General features: G+C 42.1%; 1 protein-coding gene across 2 annotated transcripts in view; it reads left to right on the forward strand.

The window, feature by feature from the left end:
• The window catches only part of LOC134927889 (cadherin-6-like), a 470497-nt gene that overhangs the window by 31785 nt on the left and 421022 nt on the right, over positions 1-17690 (forward strand). Inside the window, exon 1 of one of the 2 annotated variants that reach the window (XM_063922972.1) lies at positions 2330-2410. The exons of the other annotated variant lie outside the window; for it this stretch is intronic. The gene's annotated coding sequence lies outside the window, so the exon portion shown is untranslated. Of the gene's footprint in view, positions 1-2329; positions 2411-17690 lie in introns of those variants that run through there. 2 annotated transcript variants of the gene reach the window in all.

Raw genomic sequence — 17690 nt, forward strand, 5'->3', positions numbered from 1 at the left:
TTTTTGCTTTTTTTTCCCCAAGCAAATGGAAACATGATTGATTAATTAAGTTGTAATGAATCTAGACGCATTGCTTAGCGCTGTTATTGTGACTTGGTGTCTCACTTCGTGCTTGGTACACCTATTTATTACTTACATAAAAACTTGCACTGAAAGAGGGTTTCACTTTAATTAAGATGTTTAGTAAATGGCCACCCTATTCTGCATCTCACCCATTCAATATGTTTAGCATGGTCCATACCATACACATTACTAGGACCTCTTCCAGTCTCAGTATCGTTCTGTAAGAGGGCAGATCTGACACAGTTCTTAAGATAAAGTTGTTGTTTAAGATTGTGCTGCTGCCTTGCTATGAAAAACAGCAGCTTTAAATGCTATGGTCTGGATACAGTCATTTACTTAAAAAATAGATCAATACTAATTGCTTCTTTATGGTGATGACTGATTATTTTCACCTGATGTTGCAGTATTTCTTTCGTAATGGAAGAGTTGCCTTCCAGGATTACAGTGCCCCAGAGAGTATGCATGGTTGTCCCATGGTTTCATGAGCATGACACTATGGTGTCCTTATATCATGTCCTTATCAGACACCAGATGAACCTGACTGCTCATACTGGAATGATGCATGAGACAGTATTCTCACCACCATCAATCAGGTTACAGGCAGATGTCCTGGCTATAGGCCTGATTCAGAAGTAGACACTGAGCAGTAGTAGCCGCTGCTGGAAATGTATGCTAATTCTGTCTATTGAGACATCCAATGGCTGCTCTAATCCGTTGAGGTGCACAGTAAGACGCACCATTGAGCGGACATTGGCTGCACTGTAGGACTTCTAAACAGCTCTATGGTTGCTCATAATGTCCGTTAGAATTTGACTAATGGAGTCACAGGAACTGCATACAAAGACACAGTCCCTAACATCGGCATGCCCCTGGCTTCATGCAGTCAGTGGCGAATTTCCCATTATGCACGTGCCTAGGGGCAGCACTAGTTTTTGGGCAGCACTTGGATGCTTTTATTGGTACTGTCGGCTCAAAAAGTACCAGTGTAAAATATTTCCACTTATGCCATCTTGAATGTACTCTAAGTGGGTAGAACATGCACATACTGCCTACTTAGTAAATATGTATACATAATTAATAATACAAAAATGTCATAGTGGCTTTTTTATTCTATTAAATTGATTATCATCAAATGAGGGCTTATCAATAAAAATAATAAAATTACGCAGGTGGAGGGCGGCCATTGCTGTTGTGCCTATTGGCACCGTCACCCCTAAATCCGCACCTGAATGCAGTTGCAATCTGCCTCCAGCGTCGGTGACTATCTAAATGCAAGTGTAGTGTGTCTTTTACATATGCACAGAAATAAAACAATGGGCTTTGCTTCCATTGTTTTATTTGCGTCCAAGTCTGAATCAGGCCCAATATGCGAGTGCCAGCTCCTTACTAAATACTGTGAACAGGGGATTGCCAATACAGGGAAACCCACTAAAGTATTATTATTGGGAAGGGCGGACATTTACTTAATCTTCTAAAGTAGAAAAAAAAATGTTAAATAAAGTTTTCGAACTGAGTTATCGAACCTGTATAGACTTCTCAAACCATACCATAAAATTGTGTTGTTGTTTTTTTAATATTAAAAAGATCATTTCTGACATTTCAAAGCATTATATTAAAGGCCCAGAGAGAATACTGTTCAACACTGAACATTGGGTTTATTTAAGCATAAACAAAACTATACTCATGATTAGGACTTTACAATGTGAATAATTAAGAAAATGTTTACCTTTTGGACTGCTCAGTCGCACATATAATTACAGCTTTTTATTGAAGGGAACAATCTGTACCTGCAGAAAAGCAGTTAAGATATGGACTAGAGTAGCCTAATTTTAGTAAATTGAATAGCAATCTGCATTTGCTGGATTAAAGCCAGACCTGTTTGTTTAATTTGCTTTGGAAAAAAAAGTCTATTATTTTTGTTTCTATAAGGGTGGTGTCCTACATAAACCAGCCTGCATCACATTGTATCATAGCTGCTATGAATCAAATTAGTTTTGTGTGCTTGTTGTTACAGATTATGAAATGAAATATTGCTTAAGTCAGTATGCACAGCAGTGCTCAAATAAAGCTAAGAAAACATCCATCATCCTTAATTCACAGATTTGGAAGAGAAAAAAATATATATACATTGTCACCCCAGGCACTAATGACACATCAAAGCTCAGGCTTTTAATTCCTGATGTTTGACATCTGCAACAATAGGAAATGAAAGTAGTAAGCTTCACCATGTAAATGAAAGTTTGTATTGTACTTGTGATTTTCAGATAGGAAGACACCTGATCAAACAAGTTTAGGAATTAAGGTTATGATAGAAGGGAGAAAAGCTCATGTATATTAATGAAGGAATGTAAGTATTCTTACTCTTTTTATCATCATTATCAATATAGAATTATAATGGGCCATCATCTGCTGTAGTGCAATATAGATTAGGCAATATATACATACAGTACATTGAATGATATCAGTGACATACTTTTAACATTTACATAACATGGAGCCATAATTGCATCGAGAGTGTTGCTCAAAAGAACTTGCATAAGTGCAAATGTATTTGTAGATGTTTTGATGTACAGAACTATCCAGGGATTTATAAAGTCTTGCAACATACATGTCGACTTTCGACCTGGCTGCTCTGGAAGGGAGCAGCCAGTTCAACTCGACAGGGAACATGGATAAAAAAGGGGGGCATTCCAGGGGCGTGGAGACGCAATTGCGTCATTGTAGCCCCGTCCTCCGATATATACATGTCCATCCAGGGGCGTTTCAACAGAGGAGGAGGCCCATGTGCACCTTCGGGTCGGCCCCCTCCTCTGTACGGCGATGTAGACTCCGGCAATGTGCCAGAGTCTAGTGCACATGCACAGGTCTCTGGAAACATGGCGCCCACCATGATCCGGAGACCAATTTGGCTACAGCGCATGCGTGGCGGCCATTTTGCCAGCGATTTCCACCGTGATCGCAGTGCCCGACGCTGGACTCCGGAAAAGTAAGTATTAAAATGGGTGCAATGTGTGCGGTGTGGGCCCCCCCTGGACCCAAGAGCTCATGTGCACCACACACATTGTACCCATTATAGAAATGCCAATGTGTCCATCGCATTATCAGCATTGTAAAGTGGGGGGCGGGGCTATGATGATGTGATCTTTTCCTCCGGAAGCTGGTGGCTGCAGGGTTGAGAGAGGGTTAGTGTGGGGGATGCAGGGCTGTAAGCTATATGTGGGAGACTTGCCCACTTTTCTGAGTGGCCTGGAGTGCCACCCGATTTTCAGGAACCTCTCGGCCTTTCCGGGACAGTAAGCAAATATGCCTTGCAGACCATCAATCAGTTCTATCACATGGGTTTTTCCAAGGTGATCATGTCGGATGAGTACAACTAGGTACTTGTTTTTGCAGGAGAAGTAATCTTTTTTTCCCAATAGAATCTGTAAAACACAATGCATATCTCCCCATAACACAGAATCCTGGCATCCACAAAATAACATGAAAATAGGGATAGTTTCATATAATGGTTTTCCTATATTTGAGAACAAAAAGCATGTATGGTTGGATTTTCTGGCCTTAGTATTCTCAGTTTAAAAAGTTTGTGCATATTACTCCTTACATGCATATAAAGTATTCAATAACCAAACTGCGTTACAGATTGTAACCTACTGTATTTGCCAAAAGTTCAAACAGTTTTGTTCTCATCCTAATTGATGTCACAGGAAGCTCCATCAATCACAGTTGTGTGGAGAATGCGGATGCCATGGCATGTGAGGCCTATTTTGCAAAAAAAAACAACAGACAAATACATTGATATAGTCATACATAGGGCCTAATTCAGCATGAGTTGTAGTTGTGCGACTATTCGCGCAACTACAACTCATTACACTGCAATGCGGGGGGACGCCCAGCACAGGGCCACCCCACATGACGGGTTTTCCCCCACATACGAACACTTCCATAAGCAGCGACATGCTCACATGATAACGGTAGCCCCCTGCCTGTGCATCCTTGCTGTGTAGGCAGACGGAGAGCCGTCATGTTTTGGATAAATTGGCTGCGTGTGACGTCTAGCTGCTGCCGCGGCCCGCCCCACATATGCGTGGTCTGGACCATGTCCCCTAAATGGTGCATCGACGACCACAAGACGTGACACTGATACCCCGTCACCGCCCCCAACAGGACTTTGACTGCGTTCTTAAGAGAACACAGTTTAAGACCTTGTGCATGCGCGCACCGGCTGAAATCGTTTATAGCTATTTCAGCACAATAGCGACTGATGCTGAATCGGCCACATTGTCTCTGTAGGCAAATGTCAGAATCCTGGCCAAGGCCTGTAAAAATGAAACAAAGGGTGAAGGATAACATTAATATTATTTAAAAATGTATTTCTTTATTGGAAAAAAAATGTGTGAGAGTTTATGTTTGGCACATACTGTTCTAAGGTGCTTCTATGCTTTTTTTTTCTTTTATTCATAGATCTACAGTAGTCTGCTTTTTAGAAGTCTGCATAATCTATTATTAAGGCATATAGCTGAAAATGTCTCTCATATTACATTACAGTGACTGCAATGCCTTGCTAGATGATGATGATAATAATAGTAGTAATAATAATAATAATAACAACAACAAAATTATCCTGGATAACTTAAACTCCAATAATGTACCCAAGAAAGTTCATACGAGTACCAATAAAGTCTAATTATAGATACAGTAAAAACCAGAGGGGGGGGGGGGGGGGGGAATAAAATACAACAAAATGCAGTTCATTTTCAAGTAACACATCACTGAAAAGTTCACCAGTTTTCTTACTATTTCTAATTATAGAAGAGAGATGGGAATTTATCGAGTGGTGAGGGGAAGTGACAAGTGATTTGAAGAGTAAAATAGGGGAGTTGCAGCTAATGGCTGTATCATGTAGGCTATAGAGGTAACAGCTCCATGTGTCTGTGTTTTTGCATACTGATTAACTAAATGCATATGATATCTGTACTGAGTAATTGTCTGAAAAGAAAGTCCTAATTTCTCATTAAATACTGTTAGACAGAATTAGCCTAAACATTGTTGAGAAAATTTCTGAAAACTGTTTCACAGTTTACTGTGCACTGAGGTAATTATTTATTTATTTATTTATTAACAGTTTCGTACATAGCGCAACAAATTCCATTGCGCTTTACAATTGGACACAATGATAAAACAAAACTGAGTAATAACAGTCATAGAGGTAGGAACCCTGCTCGCAAGCTTACAATCTACAGGGAAATAGGCATTGATACACAAGGGTAGGCGCTATCTATTGCATAGTTGTCCACCAGATTGCAAAGGTTGTATGTGGGCTGCATGATATCAGATCACAGCAATGATGGACCATGGTCAGAAGGAAGGGAAAGTGAAAAAAGAGATCAATATGTGGAGGATATGTGTGGTCTGTAGAGTGGAAAAATACTTGTATAGGAAAGCTTATGAAAGTTGAGTGAGCGGTTCTGGAATGTGATAAGCTATCCTGAAGAAGTGAGTTTTCAGGGAATGCTTGAAGGTTTGGAAACTAGGGGAGAGTCTTATTGTTCATGATAGGGCATTCCACAAAGTGGATGAAGCCCGAAGAAAGTCCTGCAATCGTGCATGGGATCAAGTAATGAGTGTGGATGAGAGACGTAGATCTTGTGAAAAGTGGAGAGGTCTGGTTGGGAGATGTTTTGAGATAAGCGAAGAGATGTACATTGGTATAGTTTGGTTAATGGCCTTGTGTGTGATTAAAAGTATTTTATAATGACTACAGTAGAATACAGGTAACCAATGGATTCAGTAATACTGCGTATAGCAACCAATAATACACTTGCTATCATTATCTAAACATTACTAAAAGATTGGCAGAATCTGATTGGTTGTTATGCGGAAAACCTTTTGCTATGCACCAATACCTGTGTCCAGGGGTGTAGCGAGGGTGGCTCCAGTGGAGCACGAGCTCCGGGTGCCAGAAAAGTTAGAGGGCGCACTGCTGTCTGTTGCCCCCTCCCACCTCTATACCGTGGACTGCAGTACAGGCAGCCACAGAGCAGGAGGAAGAGAAGCAGAGGGGCGCACGCTGACTCGGAGACTAGGTAGGGAACAGGGCTGGCTAGAGACAACAGCAGGAGACACCGACAGCCAGCACATCCCGGAGCTCTGCCTGCCCTTTTTTATATGTCTGACTGTCTGCTTGCAGCTGTGCAGCAGGGTTACTTTTGTCCTGATACACCACTCTCTGCTGTAGTGCTGCAGCACCTCTTTCTGCTTCAGTTCCTGCAGCACCTCTCTCCGCCACGGCTGCTACAGCACCTCTCGCTACAATGATGCCGTAGCACCTCTCATTAGAAGCTGCAGAGTAATATGTATACGCAAGTCTACCATAGCATAATGTGTATAAACGACTCTTCTGTGGTGTAACGTGTATAAACAACTCTTGTGTGGTGTAACGTGTATAAGCGGCTCTACTGTGTTGTGTAACGTATATAAGGGGCTCTACTGTGTGGCATAACGCGTATAAGGGGTACTACTGTGTGGTGTAAACTGTATTAGTGTGTAATGTGAATAACAGACACTACTGTGCAGTGTAATCTGAATTGGTACTATTATGTCCCCATGAAGCCACACCTCTATATTTTTGTTGCACGCCTTAGACACGCACTGTTCCTATTTTGAACATGGGGCCACCCAAAGAAAACTTTCGCCCTGAGATCCGCAAAGTCTACAACCGGCACTGTTACCGATTTAGGATTTTAAATATTTTTTCTTTTCAAATGCAACATGCACCCAGTTCAGGACAGGAAAGAGGGCGCCAAAACATACCCTTGCTCCGGGCATCATGGCACCTAGCTACACCTCTGCCTGTGTCCGGGATACGGTCAGAATGCCAATGCTCCAAATACTGGCACTGGAATCCTGACTGCTGACATCCCAAAGGGTTAGGCTGCTGGGAAGGGAGGGATTTTGTGCAACAGTTTGCAGATGTCAGTCATATGACTGCCAGCCACCATCCCATCCTCTGGCATTTGGTAAGTATTCACTGTGTCCAGTTGTCATAAATATACTGTAGCTCTATGTGGTACTAGTTGGAAAAATATGTAGTAACAGGAGCTCAGCTGCTTGTTCATTCTGAGATTTTTTTATTGTTTATCCACGCATGTTTGACATGGACACGCTTAGTGTAAACCTCCTGAGAAATGCAGCATTTTCTGCAAGCTATAGTTTTACCCAGGTTTAGGTGTACGCTAGCAGGAATGGCTGTCAGGAATCAATGATCCGTATAGCAGCTGTATTTTTTGGTACTACAGAACCAGTTTGCCTTCAGCAAATGTGCCTTAGGCGCATGTTTATAAAATATGGATGAGCACTTCAGGTAAATGAGGAAAGGGTGATGGAAGAGAGGGAAGTATGGCTGTACATATGGGAAGATCACATTGTGGTTAAGGTGGTATATAGTATGGCCATGTGTAATTTCATGTGCATCACTAAATGTTTCTGGTGTGAAATATACTACAATATATTTTAAAATGAAATGCCTTGTTACGATTTTAGAGTACTGTTTTCACATGACACATTTTCTATGACAGCAGATTGTACTTGGCTACTCTCCCAGAATGTCCATCAGACTGCAACACTTACTTTGGGGAGCCTTCCAAAACCCTCTGGAGAATAGGCAACCGTTGCGGATCCTACTTCTCTTTCATCACAACTCCTCCCCCTGGAGCATGATGAGGTGTTACCGTAGCCCCACCTCCCATATGTACGATGAATCATATCACTATGCAGCAGGACCTCCCCCGAAGTAGCTGAGTATGCAGCAGATTTTATGCAGCATGTATAAGACAGCTGGGAACTTTTATCTAAATGATTCTAACAAATAGAAAGTCAAAAGGATCACAAAAAAACAAACCCATTTGTGAAGTGTTTTTCTGATGTGTGCCCCCATGTGACACACTGAACAAACAAAAATCACATGATGAATGTGTTGCTTAAAATACAACAGTCAGACTGAGATGAAACAGTTCTTGTGTGATTATGAACGGTTAGGGTATTTTTAGCTTCATTTATCCACAGGTGTGTAAATTATTCATCCCTTCTCAGTGTGTCAGTAAGATTACGTTTCCTTAGCAGGGGAAGAAGGAAAGAGTATGGTGGGAACACATTATATAAGCACATATTGCTAAAGTTAGCAGCAGTTATCAATGCAGCTATTACGATTACAGGAAGTTTAAATAAAACATACTCTTTAAACATGATTTATTCTTTGCATGTCTTTACATCTGTAACTAATGTAGATCTGTCAGCACATTTAACTCATGAGCAACTTCAACATTCTCCAAATAAGATACAGCTATTGGAATGCTTTGTCTGACTCTTGTATGTGCTCAGTGTGATGTCTGTCTTCTTTGCAAATGCAAATTCAGTTTTAAAGATTTAAACAATGAAGTTCAGATAATCCCTATTACTGCTTAGTAAAATCTAATCACACTATTTCCCCTGGTTTATTCTGAGGATAGTATGTGTGATGACAGGTTTCAGATTTGTAAAGCACTGTTCAAGCAGAAACCACCAAGAGTTCCACCCAAACAAATGTTAAGTCTTGGCAGGAGAGTGTGTCTGAAGATCTCCAGAAGGCCCTTTGAATGTCTGCAATGGAATATATCTATGTATTATTGTGAAGCAGGGAAGTGAAAGAGGTAGAAGAGACATACTACATATAGAATTATTTGTTAAACACGATGTAACTTCAATGTATACAATCAGTCAATATGTACCAGGCCCCACTTGCTGCTTTCCTTAGAAGGACCTTTCATTATAATGATTAAGATGGTTTCCGTTTGATTCCAGATTCCATTTCATCCTCTTCGGCCGTTTGTCCCATAAAGGAAAATTGTGAGGCCAACATTTGTTTCCAATAATTAAAAAGAAGTGGAGGAGGGAGTAAATAAAACAAGAAAACACATTTCTACCTAAAATTGTATTTGCCATGTTGTCTTGAACTAACAAGAGAAATGTACATTAGAAAGTTCAGTAGCAGACTTTGATATTACGGGTCAGAATATATATAAAAATAAGGCATGATGCCGAACACATCAAAAAGACATTTTTTGTGTCTCTTCAAGGCTTTCTAGACACTGATGAAGTACAGGGTTTCTTTTGATTAGAAATTCAGTATCAGTGATGCACATAAGCATCAAAGTGGTGTCCTTTGCTTAAATATTCCCTAAACTCTTTTCTCTTCTTTTCGCCCATTTTTTCCTGAAAATGCTGATATAACGTTCTTCACACCTCATCTTTTGCATTAATAATATACTTTATAATTTAGAAGGTATTCAAAAATTGAACATATTTCAAAGTGCTTGCTCAGTTGCCTGAGGCTACACAAATGTTGATTGGGCTACCAAACTTTACAGCTCAGGATCCCAACTGTCTCAGCGCTTTAGGCAGCATTTTTATTAAAGTTAGTATTAAACAATACTGCCTAGAGACTGATTAACAATTTATACCTTCCTTAAGAAAGGATTACCAGAACTCTATCATTTTGATATTTAAATCCTTATTTAAATTTCTTTCTGAATGCCACTTATAGTAATATAAAGTGTAATTTGAGGTATTAGCCAGGGCAAAAATAGTCTGCAGTGTTTTTGCATATACTGTACATGCAAACAATAGATAGGAAAAAAAATACACTAAAGGCTACCCTTTATAAAAAAATAATTTTCTGGAATTTCTATACACATTCATGTATAGCCATATTGATTATCAGCTGTTTACAACTGTGTGCAGATGGAACAGAGTGTATTGTAGCAAATCATTTACCATAAACTAAAATATTCCATGATATTCATAGCCTATCTAATCAGACGTTTGTCACATGAGAGCACACAGGAGTTAAAGTGAGCCGGAACGGGGCGGAACTGCGTTTCGTCAGTTCCACTTGTAGACGGAACGCAGTTCCACCTCCTCCGGCTCACCTAACCCGATGTGTGCCAGGCGCCACAGGGAGATGCCGGGCACCTGCTGGGATTGTGTTACCAGGAGGCGCCCGGCTCTCCACAGCGGAAGCCGGAAGCAGGAGCTCACTACTGAGCTCCAGCTTCTGGCTCTGTTAGTGTGCGCTATGGGAGAGACATCATGACGTCTCTCCCATAGTGCCGAGGAGCGGATGCCGGAAGGACTGCAGTGGTCAGACGCGGAAGTGGGGCTTGGTGAGTACTATGTTTGTTTTTTTTCATTCATATGTTTCCACTGGGGGCTAACTACTGGGGGGCATTACTACTGGTGGCAAACTACAGGGGGGCAAGCTACTGGGGGCATTACTACTGGGGGCACACTTCAAGGGGGCATTACTACGGGGGGGCATTACTACTGGGGCAAACTACAGGGGGGAAAACTACAAGGGGGAATTACTACTGGGGACAAACTACAGAAGGGCAAACTACAAGGGGGCATTATTACAGGGGGCAAATTACAAGGGGGAATTACTACTGGGGCAAACTACAAGGGGGCATTACTACTGGGGCAAACTACAGGGGTGCAAACTACAAGGGGATATTACTGGGGGGCATTACTACTGGGGGCAAACTACAAGGGGGCAAATTACTGGGAGCATTACTACTAGGGGGCTAAACTACTGGGGGCAAACTACAAGGGGTCAAACTACTGGGAGCATTACTACTGGGGGGCATTACTACTGGGGGGGGCTAAACTACTGGGGGAAAACTACAAGGGGTCTAACTTCTGGGGGCAAACCACAGGGCGGCTAACTACTGCGAGGCTAAACTACTGGGGGCATAACTATAGGGGCTAAACTACTGGGGACATAACTATAGGGGCTAAACTACTGGGGGCATTACCACTGGGGGGCTAAACTAAAGGTGGGTAAACTACTGGGGTCATAACTGCAGGGGCATTACAACTGGGGGCTAAACTACTGGGGGCATAACTACTGGAGAATAACTACAGGGGGCTAAACGACTGGGGGCATTATCATTAAGGGCATTACTACTGGGGGCACTACTAATGAGGGCATTGTAAAGGGGGCACTTCATAAGGGGCAACACTCCTGGGGACATAAGGGGCACTACTACTGGGGGCATTGCATAATGGGCACCACTACTATGGACACTACCAGTACAGTGGACATTGCATAAGAGGCACTACAACTGTGGGCATTGTATAAGGGGCGCTACTGCTGTGGGCATTATGTGTATTATGGGGTGCTACTACTGTGGGCATTATGTGTATTAGGGGTGCTACTACTGTGGGCTTTGTGTATAAGGGACATTAATGTGTGTTACAACATGCATAAGGGACACTACTACTATATGTGGTGTAATGTGAATAAGATTGTGCTACTGTGTGGCATAATTTTAATTTGGTATACTATTGTTTGACCACGCCTCTTTCTTTTTGAGACTATGCCCATTTTTTTGGGCGCACGCAATACCTTTATTACATGGGCGCCGGGGGGAGAGAGGGGGTGAGTTTCCACCACCTCTCTAGGACCACTTTAAGCACTGAGAGCACAGTTTATCCACTTAATACTTAGGTATGGAGAACGACACAATGTTATAATCTTTTTATTCCCCTGTAAATTTAAATATAAGGATTGTGTATGTTAGTAGGAATATACCGTGGTATATAAAATGGCGCTGAGGTCAGAACCTGCCTTGGCAACTTAAGCAGCTGTGAGAAAAAAGGGGTAGTTAGTCCCTTTATACCGGGTAGAATAAATATACAAAAGAATAGCAACGCTAATTGATGAATGTTCATATAGACAATGTTAATAATTAAAAAATATATCAAATTTAATTAAGTATAGATGAACTTGATAAAATCTCACATAACATATATAACCTCACATATCGGTTATTTCAAAACAGCACAAATGCATTCCTCCTTTCCTGTTTTAATACCTCCTTATCCACTTTGGTCAATAGACCCAGTTTACTAGCAATGTCCGATGGCGTAAGTGCCTATGCCACTGGAGGGTTTTAGTCCCAAGTCCTCACCAGAGCTGTGACAAAAAATGGTTACAGTCCACGGAATCGGTATTTGTACCTTTGACCTTTGAAAAAGCTGCCTGGAGCAGTGAAACGCATAAGGTTATCACTTATCATAAGGTTATCACTGGGGATTATATTCAGCACTCTCTGGACCAGCCTCCTATAATCGGATATCTATTCTTTGGAGTACAAATACCGGTTCCATGGACTTTTTTCACGTTGGAATTATGGGGTATTGTGTGTAGAATTTTGAGGGAAAAAATGAATTTATTCCTTTCTGGAATAAGGCGCAACATAACAAAATGTGAAAAAAGTGAAGCACTATATATATATATATATATATATATATATAAAGGGGTCTGGTGGGGATATATAATTGTATGTGTATACATACATGTATACGCACATAGATATATTTATATGCTCTTTATTGTGTTCCATTCACCCATCTGTAAGTATATTACTGACCCCCTGCTTCCATTGTGCCCTGATGCCTGTGTTTTCCCTGTTGTGCTGTTTACTAGTGCAAACTCCCATCAGGATGTAAGATCAGTTGTCTTTTTCCCCCTCATTATTGGCAGGGTTCCTCTTACAGACGGCAGCATTATTACAGCGACGTTGCTGGATGCATATGTGTAGTCACGTTCTGCTGGAGAGCAGGGATCAAAGAGGCCTGGAGGAGATGCATCAGGGCTATGAGGGGTGGCCATGGTGGTGCTCCTCGGGAGCCATAGTTACATCTGCCTTGATGTTTGCATGGAGGAAGTGCTGAGGCACTATGCGGCACAGCCTAATAGCTGCGGCTGCACCAGATTAGAACCACAGCTGCCACCAGTGCAGTATAAAAGGAGACATCCTTCTGCTGTGTTTTCTGCTTGATGAATTCTGTGGTGCCCTCCAGTGCCCTGTGCCCTTAGACAGCTGACTAAAGCTGCCTATTGGTAGAGCTAGCCCTGTAGGTAGGTATGACCCCCCCTCCCAAACATTATACTTATTGCAGGACAGTCTTGCTTTTTGGGCACTGTCCTCCTTTCTCTCTGTTCACGGGCTGTGGTGTCCTGTAGGGGAAAGGTTGCTTGAGCACTTTGTTACTGCTGCTCTACTGTGCAAAGCAGTGGGTGAATAAATACAGTGTGCATGCGCACGGCATCTAAACAGTACACGGTGAGCCTAGGCACACCTGCAGAGTGATGTAAATGGTTGTGTGTTACAACGCCATGCCCACTTGCCACAAGACCACACCCATTTTTCAGGGCTAGATGGAAGCATTGAGTTTAATTATGAAGTTGAAAGAGTTAATGTTCTTAAGGGGGTTAATTAATATGTAGAGGTTCTTTTGATAAGACTGAAAGAGGAAATTGGGGGTTAATAAATATGAATTGAATTAATTGATGATGTGGTGATAAATAGAAAATAGGGATGTGAGAGTTAATGATTGTTACAGTGTTATTAATGTTGTATGCAGTGGTTATGATGATGCTGAAGGAATGAATGATTTTTGAGGAGGTAATTATATTATTTGGTCAAATCTTGAATTGTCCCTGTATTGTACGGCAATCATTGGGATGCTTCTAGAATTGTATGATGGCCACTGGGATGCTCTAAGTTTTTGAAAGATAGTGTGATATATATTTTTTTTCTTTTACACTGCTAGGAAAATGTATTTTAACAGCATCTATTTTATGTTGGCCTCACCTACCATTAATTTGGTCCCAACTTAATGACATCGCTTTCATAGTTTATTCCAGGGCAACTTTAAATTCCCAATCTGCCCTGAATATAGTAGGTGAACAATGCAAACTGCTGGGATTTGAATATGATTGACAGACTGGGTGGGATTGTTTCCTCAATGCGGTACATTCCACCACTTACTGCAACTATACTAATCGCATATGTACTAACTTATGCGATTAGTATTAGTAACGCGAAGGACAGCTTTCCCGATAACAGCTGTTTTTTGATCAAAGGGCTTCCGGGTTTTAGCCCTGGAAGTTCCTCTGCACATGCTCAGATGGCTGCATCGCCCCCCAGGTTGTGCTGGGAATAAGGAAAAAAAACCTTAGGCTTCTATAGGGTAACCACAGCAAAATCTGGCGTTACCCACTGCAACGAAGCTCTGGGATAAGGCCATAGTACATATGGAAAAATGTGGCAGAAGGGCCGTATTCAGTAAGGATCGCATTTTCCCGATGGTCGGGAACTGCGCACACATAGGACCTGTTCTGCACATGTGCAGAAAGGTCCTGCGATCACAAGTATGATTGAGGTAGAGGCATTTAGAGGGCAGTACGGGGGCGGACGGCGGTTGGGGAAAACGGGGAAGTGTGGTATGAACCGCCAGCATTTGCGTTGCAAAGGATTGCATTTGCAATCAGTGCCATTTCTAGCGTCAGGCGAGCCGTGCGACTGCACGGTGCGCTTGCCGCAGCACTATTCCCCTGTCCCAACTGCTCCCCCCTCCTCCCTGTCATAGTACTCCACAACGCGCCATTTCATGAAACTCCGTCCCCCAAGCAGAGTACTATGACAGGAAGGAGGGGGAGCAAGCGGGCGGGCAGGGGAGCTAGCGGGAGCTGGCAAGCGGGCTATGGCTGGCTGGCTGTACACACCGCTGACAATGAGCATTACCCCTGGCAACTAGCATTACACACCCCTGGCAACTAGCATTAACCCTGGCAACTAGCATTACACACCCCTGGCAGTAAGTATTACACCTGGCAACGAGTATGACACCATCCTAGAGCATGAAACCACTGGCAACAAGCATGGATCCTAGAGCATGAAAGCCCTGTCAACGAGCAAGACACCCAGCCCATGAAACCACTGGCAAAGAGTATGACACTTAGCGCGTGAAACCCTTGACAATGAGCAGGTAATTTAAAAATAATTAGAAGCTTTACTGTAGGGCATAATGTATCACGGGCATTGTGGTGTGTGGCATAATATGGTGCAGGGGGCATAATATGTTGCAAGGGGAATTACTGTGTGGGGCTTAATATGGTGGAATTCATTTTTTTCCCTGTAGTGGCCGAGGTCTGTTGGTGCAACATCAAAAACTGGGTGTAAGGTAGTCTTTTCCTGCGAGGCCAAGTCCATTTTAGCAAGACCATGCCCATTTCAGCGAGGCCATGCCTCCTCACCAGGAGCGTGAGCAAATATGTGTTTTTTATATCTATGGGGGGGAGGGGCACATTTTTTATGACACTGGGGGGCACATTTTTAAATCTCGCACTGGGAGCCAAATTGTGTAGAAACGGCCCTGCTTGCAATGCTGCTGCAAGCAGATTTTCAATTGCAGTCCTTACTGAATTAGTCCCAAAGTCCAAAAACAGGAGTTTTTGTGGTTTTGCTGCATTTTCACTTTAGTACATCCCAGCGGATACTTTTGCAGTAATGGCTATAAACTGTCCTCATGCCTCAAAATTGCTAATGAATTGTAAGTTACCCTGAAAGAACACTGCAAATATTTCTCAATAAAAAAAAGTAAGCACGCTTGCCTAACATTATTCATGTTATCTTTAATAATAATAATAAAGTATTTAAATGTCATTTCATACCGTCTGCTATCAGCCATTTTCTGTGTACCCTACAATGGTAGAACAAAGTGAAAAGGAGGGATTAACATTACTAACAAACTATTGCAGGTGAGAAAAAGAAGATAAGGGGTCTCATATGTGAAATAACTCAGCAATAACGTAGCTGCCTATTAAATGTTAACCATTATCTTTCCATTGGGAACTGCCTGATTATCTGAAGAATTGTAATATTAGTAGACAAGGCAATTAAAAACACTGTAATCTTAAGACAGTTTCTAATTATGTTTCTACAGTAAGAAAGTGACTTGGCAGCTTCTGCTTTTTTCTCCCTTGGAAAATGGAAAATACTCAATCCTTCGTAAAGAGCAATAGCTTTTTTTCATAGTGATGCTACAAAGTAAAATGCATAATGACTGAACTATTATCAGTGTAATATTTTTTTCTAATACACGGCCTTGTATGCAATTTATTAGGACAACTGTGATTTTTCTAGCGTTTTATATTCCAATAATGATCTGACATTATGAACATGTTAAAAAGCCATTGATGTACAGTATATGCTAATAATATATGCCAAGGTGACATTTTGAAGAATTTAAGTAACGAATGCTGCCTGTTAATTAACTTGTGATTTTAAGCATTACAAATAAAATCACTGTTTATTATAATTCCAAACTGTCACCACAAGGTTTTATACCACACACAAAGGCGATAGTGGCGTACTGCAGCAGTATTAAATAAAGGATAAAATCCTTCAAGCTCTTGGGAAAAAAATGACATACTGTACCAGAACAGAATGGTCTTAAGAATTATAGATAATTAGTATTGTGTATACCACTCTTCCACCACCCTCCCTGTGTACCCATTTTCCTCTCCTCTCTAATTACTTCTGCCCACATTCTCCTTCTTTTTTGTTTTGTTTGTTCTCTCTCTCTCTTTTTCTCTCTTTCCTCTCACAGTGTGTCTATGCTTGGGGCCAGAGCTGAAGGCCTGCCATGTGGCCACGCCCCCCTGTCAGTCCCGGCTTTCTGCATTGGGTCCAATGTCTAAAGCTCTCCTGCATGTCACGCCCCCATCTCATCACTTTAGGGCCTTGCCCAGCCTCTAAAACACATGGGCACAGTGTGGATTATGCATGCATACGTCATCATCCATCACAGCTGCTCAGTGACACCATCTACGTGGGTGACACCAAAATAGCAGAGCAGCTCTGCTATTTTAGTGTCACTTCCTTGGATGGTGTCCCAGGACCCCCCAAGTGACACTACTGCTTTATGCTTCTTATGCTCATTCCACACCCTCCTCCTGTCCCTACATGTTAATGACACAATGTCCTGTCACACACTCCGCTTTTATGTCAGATATATTCCCTATACTCCTGCCAACAGTGTTGGACTGGGGCAAGAAGTCCAACGGTGGGGTGCAGTGGTAGAGGCCCATGGTAAGAAAGTCCTATCCACAACAGAGGCTTTGCTAACTGTTAGGTACATCTTAGTGTAGTTTCTGTAGAAACAAAACAAGCACCCATGTTATCCTGCTCCTCCAGATAACTGACCCTCTAATATAGTAACCATGTATAAATTGAGTGCAGTCTGGATTCTGACCCCTAGTAGAGGGGCGTGAGACACTCAGCAGTAGGACCCACCAGGGATTTCCCTGTGCCGCTCTGGCCCAGTTTGACCATGCATCCCACTAACACTCCTATTCCTCCAAGCTAGTGATGCACTCCTCTAAGTCTGCCCATATGTGTCAACAGTACCTCCTTTCTTCCTGTCCGTGTCTCCTCTAGTCTCATGATACTCAGTCTGTATTTTTGTGTACCTGCTCGCACTAGAATCCCATCACTTTCTAGTGCAGCCTTTTGGCAGAAATGTTTAGCCTATATGCAGTGCCTGATTAATGGGGGCCCACGGTGTAAGTTCCTTTGGGCCCCCCTACTATGTTTCGGGCTTGCTCCCATCGTCAGGCACAATATTATCATAATATTGTGTCTGATGTCGGATGCAAGCCGAAATGGAATAAAGGACGTTTTTTATACTGTTGACAAGTCTGCAAAGTGCCGCCTGTCATCTCCAGGCATCTATTGGGTCTACCA

Source organism: Pseudophryne corroboree, chromosome 5 (genome assembly GCF_028390025.1).
Source record: "Pseudophryne corroboree isolate aPseCor3 chromosome 5, aPseCor3.hap2, whole genome shotgun sequence".
Taxonomy (NCBI): domain Eukaryota; kingdom Metazoa; phylum Chordata; class Amphibia; order Anura; family Myobatrachidae; genus Pseudophryne; species Pseudophryne corroboree.